Genomic DNA, 16,759 nt, shown 5'->3' with positions numbered 1-16,759 from the left:
GGGAGGGTATGATTGGAAAGTGTTGCTGGGGTAGGGAAGTCAGGGGTGAAAACAGGGTTGCCTCCCTGGTAATGGATAACAAAAGTTTTGCGAGAGTGTTGGAAGAGTGATGCATGAGTGAATAATATGTGGACCACGGGTGCTAGCACCTGTGGAGCTGGCCAGTTTTGTGTGACAGGACTTTATACTTATTATACATATTGTGTGTGGTAATATTGATATACGGTAATGACATTGTAATTTGGAGATTTGCTATAATAATTGCATGTGTTTGCTCCAACTTGTTTTCTAGGTGCCTTGCACTGCATAGTGTTGATGCTGTGATCATGCACGGTGTCCAGAGATATGATGTGATATGTTTGTATTAATGTCTGTGCATTATTGTTCGTCACTGGTGTTCTGCAATTTTCAGTTTTGTTTTGAGAGTAAAGAGGTTAATGCACGTCAGATAGTGTACATAAAGTTGGGCAACAGTGGTGTTATAGGTTTTTGTGGTTAGGTGCGTGCTAGGCACAGTCTTTATGTGTTACTTGTGTCATGGTTATATTTTATGTTGTATTGTACTGTTGTCAATAGCACTATGTAATGTCCATATAAGCTGTATAGAGCTTGAATGTCATAGTTGAAGCTGTGTGATTGTTTTAACACTGGAATTGCATGTTTAAATGTGTAAAGGCTTACATGTGTTGGATTTTGAGACTAAGTTTATTCTTATGGTTTTGTAGTAATTTTGTATGTCCTTGTGACTTTTCTATATCACCATTGTTGTGTAATACATATTGTTATGTAACTGAACCATTAGGACAATTACATAAATTAATGTTTGGATCATTGCTGTGTGACTTTAGATTAGGCAACATTCATTGTTTATAGTATGTTAGGTTGTAAATAGTGGGGTGGTTGGATAACCACTAGGGGGGGGGGGTAATATGTCTGTATAATATGTTCAGTGCAATGCATTGCATGGTCTGTAGTCGATAATTAAGTACCATTTCGAGGGATGTGTATATAAAAGTGTTGTTCATATCATGTAATTCTGTTGAGTAGCTCCAACAGGTTTGGGTTAAGTGATAGGATGAGGGAGCAGGGAGGGGGGGGGTGTACCCACACGGAGTTGTAAGTGTGGTGTGTAACATTAGCTGTAGGGAGGATTGTGTTAATTTATAGACTTAAATGAGTTTTACATATTATATTTTGTAATGTCATGTTTTAAATAAAATATAGGAAAAAAAAAAAAAAAAAAAAAAAAAAAAAAAAAAATTCCACAAACCTTAATTCTGTCCACTACTGACCATCCCAACCCCTCCCCCAATCTCCCTCCCACCCATTCCCCCACCTCTAATAGTCTCGACTTCATTAAATTAACTCTCATACCCGTAACGTCCCCAAAAATCTGAATGATTCCACCAACTTTCCTTAGATCTTCCTCATGCCTTACCAGCACAGTAGTATCATCTACGTACCCCACAATCCCCCCCGCCCACCCCCCCTAATCCCGTGTTCATTCATCACCTCATCCACCAGCCCATAAAATGGATTCTGTACGCAGGCAAACAATAACTGAGAGAGTGGACAGCCCTGCCTCAAACCTCTCTCCATCAGTACTGGGTCCCCCAACTTACCATTAACCTGTACCCTAATAACTGCTCCCTCATACAAGGTTTGCACCCATCTCACCACATTCTCCCCCAAACCCAACTGTTCCAAACAAACTTTTAAGAAATCCCTATTCACACAATCATACGCATTAGCCCAATCTAAACCAAGTATTCCCCCTCCGGTGCAGTCCTCAATATGTGACTATGCCCGTCCCTCATACTTCTTCCCGGGATGCCAAACTGTCCCCCAAGTACCACTGATCCTAGAACCTTCTTCAGTCTATTTTTTTTTTTTTATATTTTATTTAAAAACAACATACACATGATACAAGCCAACAATTAGCAAATCCAAAACCGTGACAGACAATGTCAGTACACACACAATAAACAAAAAAAAAACATTTTAACATATTGATATAACGAAATTCTACCGTAAGAAACCCAACCCGTTTACGGGAAAAAAAAACATACCGACTACAAAACAGAACGTCGGAGTCATAAAACATGTAGGAATAAGTCCTATAATCATGTATATATGTATATACATACACATGCACATATACACATACATGTATGTGCACATATGTTCTTACAGCACAGACTGGATTATACTAGAACAAACAAACAAAAAAAAAGGACTTATCACTAAAAAAAAAACTAGACAAACTAAATACATAACATCCAAAACAGAAGTGTCAGACAATGTCAGGTACACACAAAAAACATTGTAACACAGTGATATAACAAATTCTACTAAAATAACCCAACCAACCGACTTCCAAACAAACAGTCGGAGTCATTATAAAACATGTAGGAATGAGTCCTACAAGCACACACACACACATATATATATATACATATACATATATACATGTATACATATATATATATATATACATATATATATATATATATACATATATATATATATATATATATACACATATATATATATATATATATATATATATACATACATATACATGCATACACATACGCACGCATATACACACATACGTGTATGTGCACTTGTTCGTACAGAACAAACTGGATCATACATAGAAATAAACTATAAATGACTTTTCACCAAATAAACTAAAAAAATATTACATCCAATGATAGAACTATACCTAAGACATTGGTTCCCACAAACACACCTACACACACAAAATTAATGTTACCTATTAACACTCAATATATAATATGACCTTCCAGTCAAATGAAGGGTATATATAAACCCCATCAAATACTTTTATATTTTCGTACATAGGTCATTTTGTACCCATTCAATACGATAAAAAAGAGACGTATGACAAGGATAAATCTAACATCAGATTCGAATGTATAAAACATATCCTCACAATATACATATAAATATAAACCCCCTATATAAAATGGTTCTCATAACAATAAGAGAAAAAACAGAAAATCACATACTACTTTTGACTCTGTGATTTTACAAATTCATAAAGGTCTACATACCCCGGAGCCCCCGACGGCTCCCTGCAAAAAAAAAACTTTACCCACATCTACCACCTTGCAAACCAATCAACCTTCCTCATCAGGCTTCCAATCACTCCAAGAGGACACACCACTGAAGAGACCAACCCCTTGCCTCTCACCCCGTCATCAAACGGAGTAGACGTTCAACAGTAAGTTCACGATATCCCTCCGGAAAACTAATTGCCCACCTTCCCCCATGTAATTGTTTGTTCCTACATGCTGTCCTATAAAAACACGCCGCCAACGCTTTTATCCTAATGTTTCCCTCCACCTCCCTCATCCCCCAAGAAACATACAAGTAATCAACTATTACGTATCTGATAGCCCTCCCCACCTCTTTGGGTACCCCTCCCATATCTAACATTAAAGCCCTGAGGGTTGATCTCTGTCCCCCCCCCCCAATAAAAAGAAAACCCTCTTCAACCACAATCTTACTACCTCCAAAGCAGAACAAAAATATACTACATGAAAAGCCGTTTCAACTTCCCCACAAAAACCACATGATGCCTCTCTCACAAAACCCATTCGTCTTAGCACCTCTTTCGATGCTAACGTCCCCATAAGAAATCTATATACTAATTCCCTCGCTCTTGCCGGTATTCTTAATTTACTAAATTCCACCCATATCACTCTCCAATCATATGTGGGATACACTGCCATCCCTTGCATTGATTCCTGACGACGACCCACACCCACTAACCGTTTTACCTTGAGTTTTTTAACATTGCAGACCTTTAACATAAACCGCAACATATCTTCACACTCCACTAAGTCCCTGCCACCCCACCATTTGCGGATATCCCCCATCACCTCCCCCACCCGAAGACCCCTTTCCCCCGCTGCCCGAATATACCTCTTCTTCACATATAGCGCCTTCACCCTAGACCCTAATGCCATCAATCCCAATCCTCCCTGTCTTACCGCAGTCATTACCACATCTTTACCCAACCACGCCCTCCCAAAACCCCACACATACCTTAAGGCTCTTCTTTGTAATTCCATAATATCCTGACTTCTTAAGGGGTAAATTTCCGCCACTCCCCACACCTTACTATAAATCAGTGTATTTACCACCACAACCCTTTGATGCAAGGTTACATCCCCGGCCCTTAAACTCCTGAGCCTACTCAAAGCTCTGTCCATTACCATTTCTGAGTTAACCCTCCTGCTCTCCTGTACATCTGCTAAATACAAAATCCCACAAATCTTTAGCCTATCTACAGTTATCCATCCAAACTCCTCCCCCAAGGTCCCTCCTACCCAATTGCCTACCTCCAGCAACCGTGATTTCTGCTTATTAACTCTCATCCCAGTAGCATTCCCAAAAATCTCAATTACCCTTCCCACTTTACTTAAATCTTCTATCTCATTAAGTAAAACAGTTGTATCATCTACATAACCAACAATATTCCCACAAAATCCACCTCTCTCCCCCATCCTTCCCATCCCACCATCAACCAGAACATAGAAAGGATTCTGCATACATGCAAAGAGTATTTGGGAGAGTGGACACCCCTGCCTTAAACCCCTCCCCATGCTTACTGAACTACCCAACCTCCCATTTACCTGTACTCTCATCGATGCATTCTCATACAATGTCCTCACCCATCCAACCACCCTCCCTCCAAAACCCATTCTCACCATACTCTCAAACAAAAATTCCCTATCCACATAATCATAAGCTTTCTCCCAATCCAGACCTAGAATACCTCCCTTACTACTACCCTCAAGGAAATCCCGAATACGTCCATGACCTACCCGCATACTCCTCCCCGGGATACCAAATTGTCCCCCATGTATCACCGACCCCATGACCTTCTTCAGTCTATTACCCAAAATTTTCGCAAAAACCTTGTAATCAGCACACATCAAAGATATTGCTCGGTAAGCACTCAACTCTCTTCCTCCCCTCTTCTTTGGCACCAAAACTATGACACCCGTACTTTGCGATGTGCCCAACTTCCCACTAGTTAACATATGATCCAATAGCCTAACAAAGCACTGCCTAATACACCCCCAATGTGCTCTATAAAAATCATTTGGTATACCGTCTATCCCTGGTGTTTTCCCGGTACTCATACCGAAAACTGCCTCTTCCACCTCAACCTCACTTATACCAACCTCCAACCCCACTCTATCCTGCTCACTTAAAACGCTATGGAACCCCCCTTCAAAAATACCCTCCCAGGAACCCCTCTCCCTCCAACTCCATTTCTCCCTAAACCAACTATCAGCATAGAGACTCATACTTTCCGTATTGGATAGGACTCGACCCACTGGATACCCTCCCACCCCAGGGCTTGTCTCCAATTGTAGAATGGTGGTTACACTCTGTCGGTCCCTAAATTTACGTAAAACAAACCCAGACGGCTTATCACCCCACAATACATCCTCTAACCCCGCCCTAACCCTAATTGCATCAAACCTATCATTGTGTAATTCAGCGATCCTGCTCCGCAGACTGTCCATGTCATCCCTCCTACCACCTCCCCCAACATAACAATCTTGCAACTGTCCCTCCAGATAATTTTGCAACCCAAAACGCCACCTCGCCTCTTCCCGTCCCCTAACCTTAAAAAAATTCGCTATTCCCGGTTTTGCCTGCATTTCCCACCAATCTAACAGATCTATCTCCCTGTCCCTAGCCTCCCAAAAAGGCAACCACCAATCACTGAAAAAAGGCCCCTCCTCCTCCTCCTTAAGAAGTCTTACATTTAATTTCCAGTACCCAGAATAAATACGCACCACTCCATCCCACATCAAATCTGCTATTACCGCCCTGTGATCCGAAAACCCCACATCGAAGGTTTGCACCCTCACAACATCTATACCCTGCTTAATATAAATTCTGTCCAATCGCGCTTCATATCCCCTACGGACGAACGTGTGCTCCACTAGGTATCCCCCCCTCCCCACCACATCAACAACCCCAATATCTCGCAATACATCCCTCAGCACACTCAGCACACAACCCGCCCCTCTCGGTTCGACATCACCACTCCTAATCACACAATTCCAATCACCACCTATTACTGTTATAGCAGGCAAACCTCTCAAGTGATACAGCAATACCTCTCTGACAAAATCTACTTTTACCCTGGTATTGCTAGTTGCTGGCATGTAAACTCCTACAAAACTAGCTCGACTCTCGCCCCAGACACCATCCACCCTCACGACCCTCCCACCCCCCCCTCTTCCCAGCCGATGACACGCAAGGGGCTGGTCTCCTTTATCGCCACTGCTACCCCACCTTTCAATTGCAAACCACTGGTAACATACATCCGATATCCTTTTAACCGCAACACACAACCAGCCCTATGATTATGCTCTTGCAAAAAGCAAATATCTACATCAAACCGCCGTAAAAACCACTCCAACCAAACTTTCTTAACCTCAGTCTTAAGTCCATTGACATTAAGCGTGACACTTCTGAAAATTATAGAAGTGGCGGCTTTCCCCTATGCCGCTGGGATTTACTCGCTGCACTTTTCACATTACGTATTCCCTTACCACTCGAGTTATCCTGTGCAGTCACCTCCCCCCTCCCTCTCCCACTGTGCAACTCAGGCGCACCTCTACCACTATGTGGCATCGGCTCCACAACCGCTGCCCATGACTTCTTCCCCGGCCTCTGCCCCGGGGTAATAACCTCGTCTATCTCTGATGCCGCAGTTCTTTTTCTAGAACTTCCACTTACACACATCTCACCCTCAGACGAATCATCCTGGTGTACCTCCACGGCCACCACACGCTCCAGCCTTTTCTTACTCAAGTCTTTCTCCACAATTTGTTGTCCCTCCAGCTCTCCAACTTCACATAAACTGAGGACACCTTCTGCACCGGGCTCATCCCCATCCAAAAAATCCTTGATGACATCTGCCAGTAAACCCTCCTGAGTCGAAGCTTCCTGGACTAAAGACTCCTCAGATAACACCTTCGACTCCCCCGACTCCCCTGGGATAGTGACACACGTCTCCTCCTCCGCCACCTCCCGGTCGACCTCCACGCTCCAGAGATGGCCTCCCGAGGCAACAGAGCCAGGCACCAAATCACACGACTGTTGTATCACAATCGGCGTTTCCAGAATTCGAGGAGCCCGCCTCCTAGGACACTGGGCTGCCATGTGCTCATAAGAGCTGCACAGACGACATGTTTTTCTCTGACCCGCATAGTACACATAAACCTGTGTTCTACAACTGGTCATCGTTACATAGGATGGTATAGGCCTTGTTAAAGACATTTTAAGGGTGTAAGAACCTTCCGGCATTCCTTCATACGGACCATCCCTCCATACCCCCATGGTTGCAGAATGCACTGTCCCATAACTGCGAAAAAACTCCTGTAGTCCATACGCCGTAGCCTCGAAGGGTACATTCCGTACCTTCACCCATGTGAAGTACTTAGAAACATCATGTAACACAACATCCATCGCTGAATTCACACTCATGCGTTGTTCCTGGTACTGCTCGACAATTCTTGTGTAGAAGCCGGCTCTCAGAAATTTCACGAAGATTCTTGTCAAACCATTAAGAGCGACGCCATATAATTCCTCGTTGGGGATACCATATGTGTCCCTGATGATGTTAGGGAGAAGTACGTTCATCGTATCTCCACTTAACGTACCACGAACCAGCTCTATGCAGATAGTATTTACTCTCCGTACTGTATGTTCAGCCATTTTGATATCCCAAAATGAGCAGCGCACGTCCACACTACTCAATGGTTGTTGATGTACTGGGGTAGCTCGCCTGAAAAACAGCAGAGGGGTGCTGAGCACAACCTCACTCCACCGTAGTCAGGCAGCGAATGTTCTTCAGTCTATTGCCCAGAATTTTAGCATAAATTTTATAATCTGCACACATTAAGGATATTGCTCTATAATCACTCAATACTTTCCCATCCTTCTTCGGCACCAACACAACGATCCCTGTTTTCTGGGTCTTCCCCATCCTCCCACTGCTCCACATATGATTCAAGACTTCCACTAACCCATACCTAATGCATTCCCAATAAACTCTATAAAAATCATTCGGTATTCCATCAATGCCCGGCGTCTTACCCTGACTCATCCCGTAAACCGCCTCCCCCACCTCCTCCTCACTAATACTACCCTCCAGCATTTCCCGTTCCTCTTGTCCCAATACAATAGTATTCTGCATAACCCCAAATACCTCCTCACTGACAACTTCCTTGTTCCTCCTCCATTTCTCCCTAAACCAATAATCAGCATAAACACTAATATCATCTGTATCGGTAAGACCTTGACCCACCACATAACCCCCCCCCCCATCAGCGACCACTAGATGCGCTATAGTAGTCACCATCTGCCGTTCCCTAAATTTTCTCAGGACATAACCTGATGGTCGATCACCCTTTAACACCTCCTCTAATCCTGCCCTAACTCTAATCGCATTAAACCTTTCATTATGTAATCCTTCAATCCTACTCCTTAAGCCATCCACCTCACATCGCACATCTTCCCTTCCCCCCCCGTCGTAAACAGCATTCAGCTGTCCCTCCAGGTAGTTTTGCAAACCATATCTCCACCTTGCCTGTTCCTTTCCATGTATCCTAGAAAACTCTGCTATTGCTGTCTTTGCCCGCATCTCCCACCAGTCAAGCAAATCCATCCCACCATCCCTACCCTCCCAGCAATGTTTCCACCATTCCTCAAAGGATGAGCCTTCATCCCCCTCCTGCAGAAGCCTCACATTCAATTTCCAATACCCAGCATATATGCGTACTATACCATCCACCCGCAGATCAGCTATCACCGCCCTGTGATCCGAAAAACCGACATCAAAAGCCCTCACTCTCTCCACACCAATCCCCTGCATCACATATATCCTATCTAACCTCGCCCCATAATTCCCACGAATAAACGTGTGCTCCACCCCATACTCCCCCCTGCCCACCACATCTACAACTCCTACATCCCTTAACAAATCCCGTAGCACACCCAAAACACATCCTGCCCTCCTCGGCGTCACATCACCATACCTAATCACACAGTTCCAATCACCTCCAAGTACAGTTATGGAAGGTAAACCCCGCAAATAATACATCAAAACATCACGAACAAAATCAACTTTGACTCTAACATTGTTACATGCCAGCATATATACACCAATGAAACATACTCTCCTCACCCCCCAGTGCCCATCTACCCTTACAACCCTCCCCCCTCCCCCCTCCCCCCTCCTCCCAACCCATGACACGCAATGGGCTGGTCTCCTTTACAGCTACTGCTACCCCTCCTTTTAATTGCAAAGCATTACTGACAAACATTTTATAACCCCTCAAACTCAATTCACTCCCTAACCTATGGTTATGCTCCTGCAAAAAACACACATCCACATCAAACCTTCGTAAAAACCACTCTAACCAAACCCTTTTTACCTCAGATTTAAGCCCATTGACATTTATTGTGACACACTTGAATTTGCTAGAAGAGGAGGCTTACCCCTATGCCGCTGTATCTTACTCACTTCACCTTTCTCAGTACCTGTACCATTTTTATCCTTTTTTCTAACCTGTCCTCCAGCCCCTCCTTGCCCCCCCCACTGATCTTCCCCGGTACACCCCCTCCCCTGCTTGCCTTTTCCCCTACAACTACCCATGACTTCTTCCCGGGTCTCTGCCCAGGTGTTAAAACCTCATCGAGGTCAAAAGCACCCGCAGTCCTTTTTCGTGAGCTCTCACTCACACACAAATCTACCTCCTGCACGTTCTCCTGATGGACTTCCACCACCACTTCCATGTCCTCTCTGTCATTCCTCGAACCCTTCACCTGTTCCTGCTGCTCAACCATCAGCTGTATCTCACTTGAAACGGTTTGAAAGCTACTGGAAATTAAACACGCGACTCCTTGAGGATGAGGAAGTGGAGGAGGGGTTTGCTTCGCTGTGGAGGAAGCTAAGTGAGGAGGCAAAAAGGGTTGATAATGTTGTACGTTGGTGGGACAGTGTGGCCAAGGAGAAGATTCGTAGGTTTTACGTGGGTGAGGGGAAGCGTATAAATCGACTGAAGTATGGATTAACAAATTATTTGGAAAGTAGAATAGGATACTATCATGAGCAAGGAGTAGTGGGAGGGGTATTCCAAACAGAGGCAATAGATGATCTGAAGAGCAGGATAAGAGAGGTGCAGGAGGAGAGATTTCATGTGGTGCGGGTGCAGGCGGGTGTGGAGGAAGTGCTTTGGGGGGACAAGCCATCGGCATGTGTGTTGAGGAGACAACAGCAGAGGAGGACAGCGACCACAATAGCAGATTTGGAAGTGCACACTGAGGTGAAAGGGTTTAGGGAGGGGCAGGTGTTAAAAACAACGGAGGTGATGAGTATGTTCGCGGATGCATGGTATGGGCATTATTGGAAAAGTAAAGGAGTTAATAGGGAGGATCTTGATGGGGTGTGTGCTGTAGAGCCCGTAGCTCTGGGGAGAAAGGACAGGGAAGCTTTGGGTGGTGAGATTGAGGAGGGGGAGATATGGAGAGCGCTTGTAGACATGTGCAGAGGCAAAGCACCAGGTATTGATGGACTACCAAGTGAATTTTACTTAAAACATTGGGATCTGTTAAGGGGTTTTTTAGTAACGCTGTTCAATAGAATGAAAGACGGGGGAGAATTTTTTTTTATATTTTATTTAAAACTCAGGTACAAAAATATATGGGTACATAATCAATATGTAACAAGATACAGGCAGTGAACAATAATCAACTGTGACTACACAGTACTGAAGAAGCACATATATAATGACAGAACTGGCTGCTGCACTCAAATCAAACACCGCTTGTACGTACTGTGCTTCACATGAAAAGGTGGTCATACATATATATATATATATATATCTATATATATATATATATATATATATATATATATATATATATATATATATATATATATATATATATATATATATATATATATATATATATACATATATATACATATATATACAACCCACCCAGTAAAGCTTACACTCCCCCTCCATGAAAACGTGCCACTTTCACCTTAGATACACAGTGACAAATCTCTTATATATACACATTTGTAAAAGCATTAAAAACTTCAATGACAATATATATATAAACACAATCCAGCCAGCTAAACGGCTGACACTATAATACAAGGAATGTTTGAACCTGATGGCTCACATCCACCATAGAACACAATCCACCCTACCCTCATATACCCTATGGTAATAATTAATATCGTGCACGGTGGTGGGTTTAAGACACTACCGCTGACACTTCAACCCCCCCCTCCCACATGCCTAGTAACTGTGTCTGCCATCACCACTCATAACCACCAACAGTCCTTGATAGTAATTAGCATCTTATAATATATCACCCTAAAAACACGCTATACACATAAACCTACCACAATAATAAATAAATTTACACATTATTCCCTCCAGCAGACAGATTATTTACACTGTCGGAGATAATCTATACACTACATCCTACAGAGAATGGACAACATTAGACATCTAAAATAATATGACATGTGTATCACATGACCTGCTATTGCAGAGATTACTTAAACTCCTACCCCCCCCCCCAAATGAAAAACTGACCAGTTTCACCTGGCTATACTCAAGATCAAAAACTCATTCACTTGAACATATATAATGAAAATGTGAAAAAAAACATCTGTAACAATATATAAGGAAAACACCCCAGGCAAGATCTTACGTTATATACAATACCAAAACGTTCCACTAGTTAAAAAACAGGTATGAAAACTCATTATTATGACAAGTTACATTGCTCATATATAGGTAGACATGTATAATTACAGGTTAAAATATGCTTATATACTAACATGCTTATGTACATCCTTACAAAACATGAAGGAATCCTTAGATAAATTATAATCATCGGTGTTCACAATAACACCAAGACATTACATTGAATATCACATTGAATATCACCTCAACATCCTTTCCTCACACAATTCCACACACACTCACACAATCGTCCTCTGCAACACCCCCCCCCCCCGTGGGAAGGCCAGCCCGTTCATGCCCCTGACCACTTATAAAGACCATAAATCCCTCAAAAGAAAGTCCCTGTAGCCCTCCGAGAAATCCCTCTCCCACCTCCTACCATATATTTCCCTGTTGCGACACTTTGTTCTATAAAAGGATGCTGCTATGGCCATCCTACGTTCCTCCGCCCCTTTGTCTCTCATTGCCCATGATATATACACAAAATCAACCATTAAGTAAGCCACTGCCTTTTGAACCTTTACCCCAACCCCACCTACATCTAAACTGAGCGCTCTCAAAACCGACAACCCTTTCCCCCCCCACATACCGGATTACTTTCCCTAACCATTCCCGCACAATCCCTAGGCTTTCACAAAAATAAACTACATGAAAAGCTGATTCATCTACCCCACAAACCTGACACACCCCACCCTCCCTTATTCGCCTATTTCGTAAAACAACTGCAGACGGCAATATCCCGTGAAGAAACCTATACATTACCTCCCTCACGCGTGGCCGGATGCATAACCCTTTTAATCGGCCCCAAATGTCTTCCCATGCGTACATCGGGTACACTCCTTCCGTTGCCACTACCACCCTAGGCCATATCTTCCTCTCCATGGACCCTACCCGCATGTTTCTCGGCTCTCTGACCATCATCAATAGACGCAACAACTCCTCACCATCTCTCAAATCTTGTCCCTTCCACCATCTCCGAAGATCTCCCTGCGGCATCCCCAACCCTCCACTCCCTTCCCCCCGAGCCCTTAGCAACCCAACGGGGGAGAATTGGGCGAGAAGCAAAGTACAGGGGTCGTAGTGCTTGTGCCCAAGGGTAAGGGGCAGAGTACACTTAAGGATTACAGGGCGATTTCTCTCATGTGTGCGGACTATAAATTGTTCGCGAAGATTTTGGGGAATAGGTTAAAATGTGTAGTGGGACGTGTAGTTTCAAAAGGTCAACTAGGGTTGCCAGGACGGTCGATGGTCATGGGGCACGGAATTCTAAAGGGGTTTGTTGAGAGTTTTGAGGGGACGCAGGAAGGAGGGGGTATGGTGGCGATTGATTGGCAGGGTGCTTATGATCAGGTGGAAAGGGAGGGTTTAAGACAGATCCTTAGCAAACAAGGTTTTGGGGATGTGATTGTGGGATGGGTTGAAACGTTGTATAAAGGGGCAAAAGCGAGAATTCAGATCAATGGACGTGTGGGAGGTGTGGTGAACATGGATAGGGGCTTGAGGCAGGGTTGCCCGCTATCACAGTTATTATTTGCATGTGTGCAAGATCCATTTTATAGGTTGGTTGAGACCAGAGTGTGTGGTGGGGAGGGGTCGAGGGAGGGCTTGATTAGGCATCATGTGGTAGGTTACGTGGTGACACGACACTCCTAGTCCAGAAGGGAACAAGATTGAGAGAGTTGGGAGGGGTGGTTGGCATGTTTGGAGGGGCGACAGGCATGACGGTAAACGTTGAGAAAACAAAGATCATGGGGCTAGGGGAGTGGAGAGACAGAGTTGATTGGGACTGTGATGTGGTGAGAAGGCAGGAAGGGCAGTTATTAATATGTGGCATTTCGTATAAAGCGACCATACGGGAGGCTACGGAGGCAAATTCGTTGAGAATGGTGGAACGCGTGGAACATCGGTTGGGGATGTTACGGCCTTATCACTTGACATTGTTGCAACGGGCGATTGTTATTAACGTATTGCTGTACAGTAAGGTATGGTATGTAGCAGCAGTTTTTCCATTGCTGAGGGCTGAGATTACTCGTATCCTTAGAAGTGTTTTTAGGTTCTTATGGGGCTCAGGATGTGAATGGATGAAGAGGGAGGTGGTGACTTTGCCGGTGAGGAAGGGAGGTTTAGGTTTGTTGGACCTGGGAAGGAGGGTGAAATGCATTTTCGTCAGGTGGGAGTGGAAAAGATTAGGGGGACAGAGGGGGACATGCATGCAAAGGTTACATGATATTTTGAGGGGAATGTATGTGGGTGGGGAATGGAGGGAGTGTGAGATTTTGTTGAGGGTACTTTTGTGGGCGCACGAGCCAGACAAATTAAAGGTGAGGGATTTATATCGAATATTGAGGGTAGAGGAGACGGCCCCAGTTGAGGGGCTGTTCCCGACGTATGCATGGGGCGCTATATGGAGTCTGTTCAGTAAACTAAAGCTAGGGCCCAGGGTGCGAGAGATCATGTTTAAATTTTTACACGGGATTCTGCCTACTGGATCAGTCCTCAGAAACAGACGTGTGGTAGAGGAGGGTTGGTGTGGGTTATGTGGGGAGTTGGAAACAGCCTATCACGTGGTATACTTTTGCGATTATTTGGGGAGTGTGAGGGAATGGCTGGGGAAAGTGGTCAGGAGGATAAGAGGAACTGGGGTGTCAGTGTTGAGAGCGCTGAGTCTTGATATAGGGGGGGGTGGGGAGAATGTGGCACGGGGAGTAGCTTATATCATGGTGGATTTCGTGTACATATCGTGGGAAATGAGAGGGGTGGATAATGGGGAGACGAGGAAACGAGTTTTAGCGAGTTTTTTTTGTAGGACAATGAATAGGAATAGGGAAATTTATGGGAGGAGATGGGAGGGAGGTTTCACTGAGGGTTACAGGTCCATAACTGTTGGGGAGTTGCTAGAGTTGTGAGGGGGGGGGAAGTGGGTTTAGATTGTTGTGTAAAGCATTCGATAAAAAAAGGGGGGGTACCAAACGGGCTTGCCAAACGAAAGATGTTGGTTTGATGTGCATGTGCGTGGGTGAGTGATAAGTGCAAGAGAGAACGATTGTGTGTAATTGGGATGTGCAAGGGAGTGCTGAGTTCATGCGTTCTTAGTAGTTATTTAATATTGTTAATTAATGCCTTCTGCTGAAGGCTATCGTAGTAGCGTATAAGAGTAGAAGTCTGAGAATGCTGCATGGGACAGCAATAAAGATAGGATTTGACTCCCATTGTAAACTAATTCAGTTTCTAATGTATATATATATATATATATATATATATATATATATATATATATATATATATATATATATATATATATATATATATATATATATATATATATATATACATATGTATATATAAATAATATTAGGACAGCAGCTGGCGTTTTCACTACTGTAGAGTTGTTATTGTTTTCAATATAATATGTTCTTAAGTTTAATTTAGTATGGTTAGTTTATAAGTTAAATAAACAACGGTGAAATGTTTACATTTTGGTGAGCTGGGGTAAATAGGGGGGTTATACTGCTTGCATTTTTGCAGCATGTAATTATTGTGTGTGGATATTGAAATTAGCAGTCGGGAAGGAGTAAGAGGATTCTTTATTTTGTATTACTTGAATAGTTATATTTTGTAGTAATGAATTATGTATATGGCAGTATTCACCTATTAGCTGCATGACATATTACTGCATATTGCAGTGTATAGAAATTGATGAATTTATATTGTCTGTCGATGCTCTCATACTGTATGCTTTTGTTAATGTATTGCATGTTATAAATAAAATATAAAAAAAAACTAAAGGCAGCCCACATCTTCAAATACAGGTGGGTTTATTACATCCAAAATTGCAGCCATAAACACAATATGCAATATAACCCAAAGAATGTCACACGTATTTACATTTTACATAAAACTGTATGTACGAAGACATTCTCTATTATCCAAAAATTCTTTACACACTTATTATTTGTCCTCTTCGCTTCCGGGCCGAGTGGACACGCTGCGCAGGCGCTCCCGATTCAGTTGATCTTCTGCGCAGTTTGCCTGTTTTGAGCAATCAACATGGCGGATAGACATGGCAGACGTGTGAATACTGTCTGTGTGGAATTAGTACGTGGGGCCCTAAGCAGTTCTACAATGCAGGTGCTACTCCTTACGATTATTCGTGATGTGTATGGGATACCCAATGAAGAGCTTTATGGCGTGGCTGTTAACGGAGTTACGAGGATTTTCATCAAATTTATAAATGCTGGATTTTACTCAAGCATAGTTGACAAGTACCACGAGAAGAGGATGGCCGTGAAGGCAGCAGTGGAGATATGTCTACATGATGTATCCAGCTATGTGACATACGTAAAAGTCAGGAATGTGCCCTTTGAAATACAGAGTATGATGTGGTTGCGGTCTTCCGTCGTTATGGCAAGATTCATGCGGCGGAATTGGGAGTGTGGAAGGAAGGGGCTTATGTGGGACTGCCTGAGGGATCCTTCAATCTGAAGATGACGTTACGGCAATCAATTCCTTCGTATGTTTTACTGGAAGAGTTCCGAACGCAGGTCTACGTATACTATGCAGGACAGAGGCGGACTTGTAGGCTGTGCGGATCATTTGACCATATGGCAGCCCAATGCCATAGGAAACCAGGACGGAGGGAACAGATGCCAACACCGGTGGATCAGCAGTTGGGTCCTGTGGTGCAGGAGACAGATGCGGCCGAAAGGCAGGCATCGTGCAGTTGGAGTGAGGAAGTGGATAAAGCAGAGGCAGAGATGGACTCATGTGCTACGTTACCTGTGGGGACGAGGCCTGAGCAGACGACGACGAACGATGACGGTGAGCCTGTAATGCAACAGGATGGAATGTTGGATGAGGTTTTCAATACCTTCCTGAGTGAGGTGGAGGGGAGTCTGGATAATGAGCAGCGTGGACGCTCATTGGAG

The sequence above is a fragment of the Cherax quadricarinatus genome, chromosome 47 (genome assembly GCF_038502225.1).
Source record: "Cherax quadricarinatus isolate ZL_2023a chromosome 47, ASM3850222v1, whole genome shotgun sequence".
Taxonomy (NCBI): Eukaryota; Metazoa; Arthropoda; class Malacostraca; order Decapoda; family Parastacidae; genus Cherax; species Cherax quadricarinatus.
This window is presented reverse-complemented; position numbering follows the sequence as displayed.